Source organism: Siphateles boraxobius, unplaced genomic scaffold (assembly GCF_051911475.1).
Source record: "Siphateles boraxobius isolate OS27281-9 unplaced genomic scaffold, OSU_SipBor_1 41, whole genome shotgun sequence".
Classification (NCBI taxonomy): Eukaryota; Metazoa; Chordata; class Actinopteri; order Cypriniformes; family Leuciscidae; genus Siphateles; species Siphateles boraxobius.
Genome location: NW_027509042.1, coordinates 43,073,849 through 43,085,773, shown reverse-complemented (window position 1 = coordinate 43,085,773; position 11,925 = coordinate 43,073,849). Strand labels below are relative to the sequence as shown.

Genomic DNA, 11,925 nt, shown 5'->3' with positions numbered 1-11,925 from the left:
TGCTCATTGCTCACTGCTGAACGCTGTGAACGGTGGGTGGCAGCTGGTGAAAACAGATTAACGCTTTATCTTTATTTAGTAACATTTCATTCAGATATTATACGTCCCTTTATTTGGAAAAATTGGGCCCAGAAGCTTGCTTAAATGAAAACTGAATGCATGCAGAGACCAGAAATCCGTGAGGGCGATGCAGTCTTGTTTTTTCTGTAAGTTATGTTATTCCCTTGGCATTAGCTTTCCTGCTTTAAAGAGCCCTTCCATCAACCTGAAGTTTAATGAAAAATGATAGATCTATAATTTAATTCTGCCTCATTTTTCTTAGTCAAAACACATTAATTAATAGTCCAAGCACTGTATCTAGAATACCCAGCAGTCATGTTCAGGAGTAATTGGTTTCTCTAGGGAAACATGTATGTTTGAGAGGTGGTTCAGGGGTTTGTGTGTTTGCGCTGGAGCTGTGAGATGCAAACTGAATATGCTGCCATTGTACATTATTTAGAAATGTAAGTGTTGTAGTGGTGAGCTTTTGAAATGAATGAACAGAGCTACACATTTGTGGGCAGTTGTGTGAAACCTCTTTAATATTTGATACTATTTCAAGTGTGATTGGGGCATACACACACACTTACATACTGACATTGGCTCCAACTGTTCTTTAATTGCATTAATACCAAACAAAACATTTCTCAGTGTTCGATATGTGCGTTGAAGCAGAAAATATGTTTGGTTTTAAATGTAAGTTTTCTCTAATTGCTTATGTTTTTTTTTGTTTAAAAAAAAAGAACAAAAAACAAGTTTTGTTTTTATTGTTTAATATTTGTCTTCATTGTGAAGATTATATAACATCATTTAATAACTTTGACAAGATCTGTTTCTGTAGGAAAAACAGCTAGTGAACTCAATTGAAAGCGGTGTTGTCACATTTTTAAATAATGACTCTGAATGTGCAATCTAGCATCTATTTGCTACCACGCAAAAGCATTTTTCATGTTTAGCTGATATATTAAATCAGAATAAAAGGAAATGTATTCCTTTACACACATTAGTGGCAAATTTACCTACTAGGGATTTAAATTTCATCTGTGCTTGTTAATCATGAATCTTATTAGTGTCAATGCTAAAGTTAGGATGTTTAAGTATATTTTTCTAAGTCTGTTTTCCAAGTCTAAGGACAGAAATTGTGTGTCATTTTTACATCCTTTTGTTGGTTTTATTAGCGTTATCTTTACGACAGCTCGCAGGTCAGACGAACAACTCTGGCTGTGTTCAGAATCAGTCAGCATGTTCTACTTAAAGAGTTCTTTATCTCAACAACAGCTTTTTCTACCAGCCAGTCTGTCTGTCTACCTACTTTATAAAAAACAAGCCAACCCGTTTCAGTGTCCCCACATCCCTCAGTTACCTGTTGGTCTCCCGCCAGTAAAGCGCAGGAGGGGCCGCCTCATTTACCTGTGCAAAATCAAACAATAGACCTCTTCTCTGATTGGCCAGGGGGGGAAAGACCCTCCCACAGCCCTTGTTGTAATTCAACACCTGACGGATTTTGCTTGTGCCTGAATTAGTCTTGTTCACACAGTCTCAGAAAGCGTGCGTCTGTCCCCAGAGACACTCATGCTTCTGTCCCAGCTAAGAGCTCACACAGAGTAACGCCGCCTGCGCAGTGCCTGATATATGGATTAGACACTTGCTTTACACTTGCAGTTGCCTTCCTCTTCAGGACTGGGGTTTGGATCCTCTAGTTTTGCAGGGATTTCCTAAACTCATAATCTGATTTCCTTTGGATGGTTTTCTTCGCATGGGTAAGTGGTGCACATGTATTGGATTTCAGTGTTAGTGTGCATGACCTGCTTGGCTCAACCTTTATGTGTCATTATACTATTCCATCATTTGCACTTAAATGAGGATCTTATTAGTGGTGCGGTCTCTCTCATCTCCTTCCTTTGCTGTTGTACACAAACACACTGAGGGGCTTAGGAGAAACCATTAGCAGAATCACAGCTGTCCTGTGGCGACTGGTTTTCTCTGTTCATTCTACTTGAGCATAATATCCAGCTCAGACGCTACTTTTTCTGAGGGTGTTATGTAAGATTTTTTTTAATTAGTCTGGTTGAATGTATAATTTAGATTGAATAATGGGGATATTGAAAAACTGCACCCTGTGTTTCCTGGAAATGTTTTACAGAGAGTATGTGAACTGGTGCAGTTTGTAATGTACAAGAATTATGAACTTGTTAACTTCAGTGGGGTCCAAAAGTCCCACTAGTGAAAGTGCTGTTAAGTTGCATTATATTTATCTAATTTGATAAGCAAGCAAACAAGTTGGCATGGACAAAACCTGATGATCATGTTCTCCAGCAAGATTTGAGAAAGTGGCAAAGGGCATTTTGAAATCTGACGACTTTACTTGATCACTTGATTAGTGACCTACAGTATGGATTAATTTACGTCATATATACAAAATGTCCCCACAAAGATGGCAATATCTGAAATCTGTGTCCTTGTGAGGACAATTTTTGGTCCCCATGAGGAAGTATAGGTCATTCTAAGTGATGTTTTTTGAAAATGTTAAAATGCAGAAAGTTTTCTGTCATGAGTAGGTTTAGGGTATAGAATACAGTTTGTACAGTATCAAATAATTATGTCTATGGAATGTCCCCATAAAACATGAAAACACTGTGTGTGTGTGTGTGTGTGTGTGTGTGTGTGTGTGTGTGTGTGTGTGTGTGTGTGTGTGTGTGTGTGTGTGTGTGTGTGTGTGTGTGTGTGTGTGTGTGTGTGTGTGTGTGTGTGTGTGTGTGTGTGTGTGTATAAGTTCATTATTCACAGGGTGGTTAAAGTTTTTCCTAAAAGCAGGGGTCTCAAATCAAATTGCCACTTGTCAGAAGATGTTCTTCATCAGCGACCAGTTGAACAGTAACAACAAATACAAACATTAATTTTGATTATATACAGTCATACAGGCATTTGGTTTTTTATAATCGCTTTGTTGATTATAATAGTAGAGAAGTAGTTTTATCACATCGCACCGTACCACACTTGTCCAGTAGACAAAAGCTGCAATTTGTTCCTATATAGGGCACTTAAATAGTCCATATATGTATAAATGTGGCACTCATTATAGTAAATAATGAACGAATGAGCAATCTGGCACACAGGAGCGGTGCCAAAGAGTACACACGTAACCAACCTTTTTCTTTTTTTTGACAGAAGCGAACCCGCAGGCTTGTTTATTGTTGTCACCTAGGCTACAATTGCACGTTTTAATTTGTGCGAGGCCTGTAATTAGTCATGTGAATAAATACATATTAGACCACATTGTAACTAAGAAGAAATAAAACTACAGGATAACAAGTGAAAGGTGAAATAAAAATGCAGAAAGTGAAAAATTATTTGTTGGGAGAATAAACGAATAACATATGAAACAATCTCACGGGACAGTAGTTTGAGATCCCTTCTTTAAAGTGAATTTGACTTATATATGTAATGAAACGGCCGTATAGATATAGAACTTTTCCTCTGCGTGATTGAATGGTGTTATCAAAAGTGTCTTTTTGGAGAGAAGTCAGCGGTCTAGGCAGTCTGTCTCACTTTATTCAGCGGGGAAGGTAGTCTTGTCCCCAGGGAGTGATTCTATTTCACACAGAGAGGCTTACGTCTTTCAAGCATACCATTGTCTCGTCTAATCCCACAGTCCTGCCCTGCTGCAATGCCATCCATTCAGTCGCCGCCAGCATATCAGTCTCTCTCTCACTTGCTTCCTCACTTTTTGCTCTTTCTCAGTGGCTTGCATGTTGCTACATGGACCACCAACACGCTGCTCTCGTTCATAATAACTAAGGAGAGTGGGAAAACACGAGGAGATCAGTACGGAGAGGCAGTTTAGTCCCCAGATGGAACAATAAAAGCTATAGATAGGGATCTTGACCTAGCTGGCCTTTTGAACACAATCGGTGACCTCTCTCATCCCTCCAGAGGTTCGACCGGCCAAGTTAAGCGGTGTGTTTTACGATTCATTCAAGTGTTTGTGTGTGTATATGGGGACGTTCATCATGTCCCTTGTCAGTCGGGCTACACAGGAGTTTAAATTGGGGGTTTGTCACTAATGCAGTGTTGTTTGCTGTGTGGGTCTGTGTTGTTTGACTTGTCATGGTGCTCTTGCGCATGAGGATTAAATGATCGCTGTGATGTGCTCTGGTCATTGGGTCGCTATGGGTTTCAAACCCCAAATGAGCAAAAATGGAACCATTTCCATTCACTCTTAAAGGGAAACGTTTTCCTCTGTGGAACACAAATGAAGATATTTGTGACTTTTTTTTTTTTTTGAGATTCAACTTTTGATAAACATTTATCACTTGTACTTCAGATACTGAGTTTACCATACATCTCTGAATAGTATTAATCTGAAATATACAAATAGAAAAAAACATGTATTAAGAGAGTGAACTTTCTGTACATCATAAGCATTGATTTGTAAAAATAAAATCAGGCCTATGGGCAAAAGAAGATATTTTGAAGAATGTGGCTAACCAGACAGTTGATGGGCCCCATTGACTTCCATAGTATGAAAAAAAAGATATACTATGGAAGACAATGGTGCACATGAACTGTTTGGTTACCAACATTTTAAAAAAAAATAGGGCTGCAACTAATGATTATTATGATAATCAGTTAATTGACCAATTATTTATTTGATTAATCAGATAAAAGTAACATTTTCTTTTTTATTGACAAAACACACTATTCCACATCCTGCCCAATGCTGTTCTTCAAACAAACATATTGAAAACTATGAAATATATATCTATGAAAACATATATAGTGAATATATCTATATATATGCTAATGTATGCTTTATATGAAGCTTAAAATGAAGAATTCTCATGTTTTGGGCCGCTTGGATCACGCACCTCACCCATTTCCTCCACTGTTTTTAGATGCATTTCGTCCATATAAATATGTTATTCAGTGCTGATGTTATCTATTAGTTGCAGCCCTCCTTCAAAACATCTTCTTTTGTGTTACATACAGGTTTGGATTAACTTGAATTTTCATTTTTGGGTGAACTATCCCTTTAACTAATTTTTTCATTGCAAATTGTAAATTGTTTCACTTCATAATTAACTAATTCTGTTATTCTTTCCATTTTGTAAATGTCCATAGAGTTGTTTTTATTCATTTCAAAAATGTTCAAAGAAGAAATGAATGCGTTCAGATTGGGAACAACATGAGGATGAGTAAATTAGTTCTCCTTTAACAAAGCTTACAAAGAGTTTCTACTTAAAATCATTTTACACACTGGTGCTTTTTAAGAACTTAAATTCCCATGTTTTTTCGTAAATCATCTACATTCAGGTGATTCAAAGAACCCCTGATGCTTCAATTGTCCTGTTTCGATCTATATTTATATCCATTATGGTGATCCGGAGAACCTATAAACATCAACAATGTTTAACGAACCAAATAGCAACTCAACCCTATAAAAGGAAGGAATGTGTTTTACTGAAGATCTGCAAAAGTTATTTTACTTTTCTGTGTTCAAGGCACTTGACCTCAGATTGCACCATGGGATTCTCCATGTAGTAAGTTGTTTTGCATCTAAATGAAGAATAGTGTATTGTTTCATGAATACCTCCCCTACATGTCATTGGAGGATGGACACATAACAGATACAAAGTCAAGGGGGTTTCCTCTGAACGCTTCATCTCACTTGGATGTGAATGAAACCACTGTGAGCAGTTGCGACAGTAATTTGTTTGGCTTATAAAGACTGCATTTGCTGTTTATTGCTCTCTTTGATGGAGGATTCAAAGTCCCTCCATCATGAACCTCTGATGAGGAGTTCAAAATAAGCCCATTTTAATTAGCATTTGAATTTCTGATTTACAGTGCCATCCACTGAAACTGCCTCTCTGTCTGTTATTTCTGTTATCGCAGCTGCAGTGTGCCGAGCTAAAGACGGCAAGCATTTAACAGCATTATTCTGGCCTGCTATTTTCGGTTTGTTGCTTTAAAATCATTAATACAATCTTGAAAATCAACCATCTGTCCTTCTTTTGAAAACTTCAAAAGCAGATGTGTGAATCTGCAAACTTTGATCTTCTTTGACCTGAGAACTTTGATTGGTGAGCAGCTCTGTACTTTTCCCTCTTATGAAATACGATACATCTGTAGTAATTACAGAGCTCGCAAAGCACCACTGAAGCGTTATTCCTCAAACATTCAGATCAACCCCAACATTCAACTTTTCAATTAATTCAGCTTCAACAGCTTAGTGTACAGACTCCATTCAGACTTTGTAGATAATTAGATCTTTTTTCTTCTTTTTTTTTTTGATGGCACATGATGTGTACACTTACATTTTTACATTAACAACATGAAGATCGTACTGTAGGTTAAATGCATATGAATGTTTAAGGGAAAGTGTATATTTTAGGTCTTGTCTGGTCATCAAGTTTTTCCACCCTTTTTAATCATCTTTTCCCATTCACGTTGTTCATTTAAAACATTGTGCAGTGTGAAGTGCATTAAACGTAGGGCTGCACAATTAATCGAATTTCTAATTGCGATTACGATGACTGTAATCGTTCAAAGCCGCGATTACAAAAGAAAATCCACTCTGCGTGTGTGTGTTTAGTGCATAATTATGTTATGAGAGGCGAATCACGACTACTTCAGAAAACCCAGCACAATATGACATACCAGGCAGTGACGTAAGTGTACGCTGAAATAAAAAGTCTTTCACCTCAGAAAAACGGACTTTACTGTCCTGTCGGCCGTTATAGCTACTGTGCTCGTAGCGCGCACTCTTCAATTGCACGCGCAAATGCGGCAGCGCGCGCTGTGTATCGCTTCACCGTATAAAGTGCAAAAGAAACTACGTGCATGCAACGTCGTTACAATGTAAATTATTAAGTCACGAAATAAAAGTAAAATACCAATAAATCACGTGTTAGCTGAGAAGGATTTGCATGCAGGTATGATTTTCATTCTGTTCACCAGGAGCTGTTTCATTAACAGTTCTTGTTAGTATTGTGTATTTACCATGGTAAGTGTCGTTTCCATAACCCAAAAATGCCATTTTATTTTCACTTTGTGTTATTTTTTTATATTATTAAATGACTGTGGTGGCTCATATCAACATTGCATTAACAAAAACTAGTTTTGGACTGCTATTTAATTGCTTTAGCATAGTCCTAATGTTTTTCTAGTCTTCACTATGAGTCATTCTTACAATTTATGTGTATGTTAAGTAAAGGGGGACAGTACTTGTGAGTGTTAACAATTTTTGTGTAAACATGTATTATAATATGCCTATATATATTCAATGTAAATTGTGATAATCGTAATTAATAATCACAATTACAATTTCAAGGGAATAATCGGCAATTATGATTTTTGTCATAATCGTGCAGCTCTAGTTAAACGTACACAGAAGTCATGTAAGCCCCAATTAGCATGACATCCTAATTATAAAATAATTATATTGGCTTTAGATTAAGTATATCATGTCAGCTTTCTGAAAGTCTTTCATGCCAACTACCTACTCAGATTTTAGATTTACTGTATGTAAATCTACCATTATTTGCATTGACGATAGAATGCTCAGCATTCAAAATATTTGCATACTGTGTGACTGATAAATTGTGATTGGTCTTATACTGTAGCTTTCTTGCTTCTATTCAACCATTTATAGTCTAGTTTACATTGCATAGATGGTGTTGCATTTGTATTCTCAGGAATATCTTGACAACAGTAATGCTCCTCTGATGTGGCATTCAATTCCCACAGAACCAAAGAATATAAACTTAACTTAAATAAAACTTGAACACTAGTCTTTGGGAGTCTTTTGAGTGCTGCTATTTCCCTGTGGAGATGCAAATGTAGTTGCAATATAAAGAAACACAAATACTCTGCCAACGTTTCTAAATGTTGTGCATTTTATGTTTTTTTTTTAACTTTCATTGTATACCGTGTCACAGACGTCTGCGCCAGAGGGACTGTTGATTCATGCTGTGTGTGTGTGTGTGTGTGTGTGTGTGTGTGTGTGTGTGTGTGTGTGTGTGTGTGTGTGTGTGTGTGTGTGTGTGTGTGTGTGTGTGTGTGTGTGTGTCCTCTGCTGCTCTGACACAAGTCTGCACTCGTCCTTGAGTATCTTCGGAAAGGATTCTGACAGTAGCGTTGCTTAGAGACCGTCTCTGTGTGTTCTCCGCTCACTATAAAGCCCAAAACTCAAGGATTAGAGGACAAGAAAGGTGTATGAATGCCGTTTATAGATAATGGGAAACCCAGTCTGTAACTCTTTAAAACGTTGTACAATGAAATGAACAGCATAATGGGTTAAGATGCTTTGGCTTTGACAACAGGTGTCCCACTGCTCTGAAAGCTCTTTTCTCCACATGGAAGGTGTCATTCATATCCATGTCATGGCCTCTTTGTGTTACATGATCTTTTTTGACACACCCTGGGAGCATGCAAAATTATCACTGGATTTATTGCATTTGCGAAAGATTTGAAGTCCTCAGTTGTTGTCACAGAAAGAGACATGGAATGATCTACAGCTTGTTTTCCACCTCTAGGTTTGTTTGCATGAACGACTGGCTGGAAATACAGAGCAGCGAGTTATTTATTAGGCGGTCATGTTCTACATTTACAGGCTTGTCTGTACCCGTCAAAAGCACTTGAGGAAATAATACGATTCTTATCCATATTCATTCTCTGACTCATCCTCCACTGGCTGACCACCGGCACATCCAAATCAGTTTTCAGATAAGTCCTTTTTCTTTCCATCATTAGATATCTTCCTAGCCGCTGGTGGACCCCTGCTTTCCCTTCACGTACACAGTGGTGGATTCAGATTAAACAATGGGCCACATGCTGGGACTATCACCCCACTGCTTTCCTCATCAACACACGCTGAATAACGGCATCTGTGACTGCTTCCCTCCTACTTTTAATGAACACACAACTGTGTGGAAAAAATGTGAAACAGTTTCACACTGTGAAATTTCACTTATTTATACATTTTAAGTTCTTATATAATGTTTCACCCAGTTTGAGGTGCATAATCATATATTCTGTCTGGGAGTATGGAACTACAAAAAAAAAAGAGTTTTGCACAGTTTTACCTCGTTTTGCAATAAAAAATATCTAAACAGCTTTAAAACAAGATTTACACGATAAGCAAAACCTCATAAGATATTCAAACTTGTCCTCACTTGTTTCTCTCATGATTCCCTGTGTTAAGTGTTCTTGGACTTTTATTTTGATATCCTTTTGTCTTGCTGTGCCTTTGTTCAGTTTCTGTGGTTTAGTTTGTTTACCTTAGTTTCCATAGTTATCCTTGTTAGTCACCATGGCAACTAATCACCTTCACCTGTTCCTTGTTAGCCTCTTGTTATCCAGTGTATGTATACCCCTTTATTTATATCAGTCCTTGTTTGTCAGTCATTGTCTTTAAACCTGAACGTAAAGCTGTTATGTTTCTCTGTTTGAATTATCTTTGTCTTAACACGATGAAATATTTTTATTCAGTTTTGCTTCTCATGTAAAGTTATCTTGTTCTAAAGATGTTTAGGTTCTTTTTTTACTGCAAAATATTTATTAAGAATATAATTTACAGTCTGAAGAGCATATCGAAAATGACAAGCTTTGCATTGATATGTGAAAGTGTGGCATTAAAGCAGCGGTTACAAGAAAGTAAAACGGTCCTTGATTCCTTGTTATTTGAATGATAAATGTCTAAACATTTTCAAATAGCTAAAATGCCACATTTCCCTGTGTTAAAATGATAAAATAGGGCATCAAACTTCAAGTAAATCAAGAAAAATATTCATAAGATATTTGCGTCGCAGGTGTTACGAACCGTGTTTAGTTTACACCTGAACCCTTAATTTGTTTGCTGATGAAGTGACAGATAAAGCCTTTATTCATGCCATAATCCTCTTTCCTTGTTTTTGAAATGGAGAAGTGAGAGAAACTCAAACAGACGTGTATCACTGGGAAATAACGAACGTGTGTCCCCGTAAAAGGTTGGATTATTCAAATCATAACCATACACAACCCGTCTGTTTTGACTCCATCAGGATGATTCATCTCAGGTTTCAAATTAGTTCTGAAGGATTTTATATTTTCTCCATATTTAATTTAATTCCAGGCACATTTTAGTTTAGTTTTTTTCGATGTTATTGATGAGGAGGTTGATGTCAGAACCAGATCCGTAATCGAATGAATGATAGAGTTAGTGATCAATTCTGTCAGATTGAAACCACACTCCCGTATTTGAAGGGCAGATCCTGTCGAGATACAGCCGAGGGCTTCTCCTAGAAAGTAGATCAGTGTTTATCTGTCTGGTGGCATTGATTAACTGCTCATATGATTGTTACCTGTTTTTAAATACTGTATAAGATACAAGGCTGTCTTGATAGAGGTAGAACACAGAGAACGTAAATGTGTGTGTGCAATAAGATTTTTCCTTAAAGGGATAACTCACCTAAAAATGAAAATTCTGTCATCATTTACTCACCCTCAAGTTGTTCCAAACCTGTATGAGTTTCTTTCTTTAAAGATTTTACATGGACTACACCTGAAGGGGTTCCATTTTACAATTATACTAAAAGTCCCTTTCCTTACTAAAAAAGTCAGAGGGTAGAAGGCATGTAGTTTTGATACTGTAGGCTTTATATGGTTAATTTTTTTCACTGCTAGGGGTCGCTAACCTCTTACAATAACAAAGGCGTAGGTTTCTGACGCAGTGATTAGCTGAATGATGGGACTTGCTGTCAAGCTAATGGATCTAATAATGTTTATGGATGAGTGAAAACATTCATGTTTTTTAACATTACAGTGGTATGAAGCAGGTCGCGATTGCTAATAAGAGACAGATGTCACACGCAAGTCACGCGGATATACAGGAATAAGGACATTTAATTCTACCGAACTACCCGCAAGTGCTGGATTACTACTCGCACAGGTCAGTTTATTAGACGAATTGAACTTGTGAGGTAACGCAGTGCTGTTTCACTTGGTCTAACGTTACACTATCACACTAAACAGCATTTAAATGTGTGTTGAATTGTATAATGTTATTCTATGTGTTAGTTCGTTTGCTATATGAAACTAGCAGTAAGCTAGATCAACATTAGAATAACATACTGATCATATTCTAACATTTCATCATGTTGAGCTATATAACATTGATTTGTTTTATGTACATTTGCTCACCTTTCTAATAAAGTATGTGCAAGAGCGGCGTCGCTGTCAAGTCGTGACTCGTGAAGCTCTGTCAAGTCCAAGTTAGTCGCGGACGCTAGCTCTCGGCATCTCGAAAACGCTACGCCGATATTTATCCTCATTTTAGCTCTCCTTTTTGGTCCCTAAGTCTGCTTGCCATGGTCTATAATGTTTGAACGAAACAAGAACAGCGTGCCGCTAAATGTTACGCACGTTGTCCACGTCTGTCGCCATGGTTACGTCATGGCTATGGCAGTACGAGCGGAAACCGAGGATAGTGTGGATATTGCGCCATTGACAGGCAATATTTTTTTCCGGGATGGCCGCTTATTTAAAATTGGAATTTCTCTGAAATAAAATATCTTTGGAGACTTTTGGGATATTATAAGTACACAACTGCAGGAAATATATCACACTGTGCAAGTGATTTTTGGATATTTTATTACAAAATTCTTATATATTGTACCTTTAAGCCTCTAGCTTCTCAGATGTTTCTCTTGTGAAACAAACCTGAATCTCACATGACTCTCTTCTAGAGATTCAGAGTCTCCAACTTATGAAGTCAATATGAACTCAACCATTTCTCATCAAATTATCCCGAAATCAAATGATCTGAGCTGCTATCCACGTTCAATTTGTAGCTCTATACCGTATGAATATTGACTCTTGTGACTTTTTATCTGAATTTTGGGAGAA

At 37.3% G+C, this 11,925-nt stretch overlaps 1 protein-coding gene across 3 annotated transcripts in view; it reads left to right on the top strand.

Moving 5' to 3' along the window:
- The first annotated feature begins 1,560 nt into the window (after positions 1-1,560).
- ptprfa (protein tyrosine phosphatase receptor type Fa) overlaps positions 1,561-11,925 on the top strand; it is a 187,268-nt gene continuing 176,903 nt past the window's right edge. For all 3 annotated transcript variants that reach the window (XM_077199806.1, XM_077199805.1, XM_077199807.1), the window contains exon 1: positions 1,561-1,799. The gene's annotated coding sequence lies outside the window, so the exon portion shown is untranslated. The remainder of the gene's footprint in view (positions 1,800-11,925) is intronic.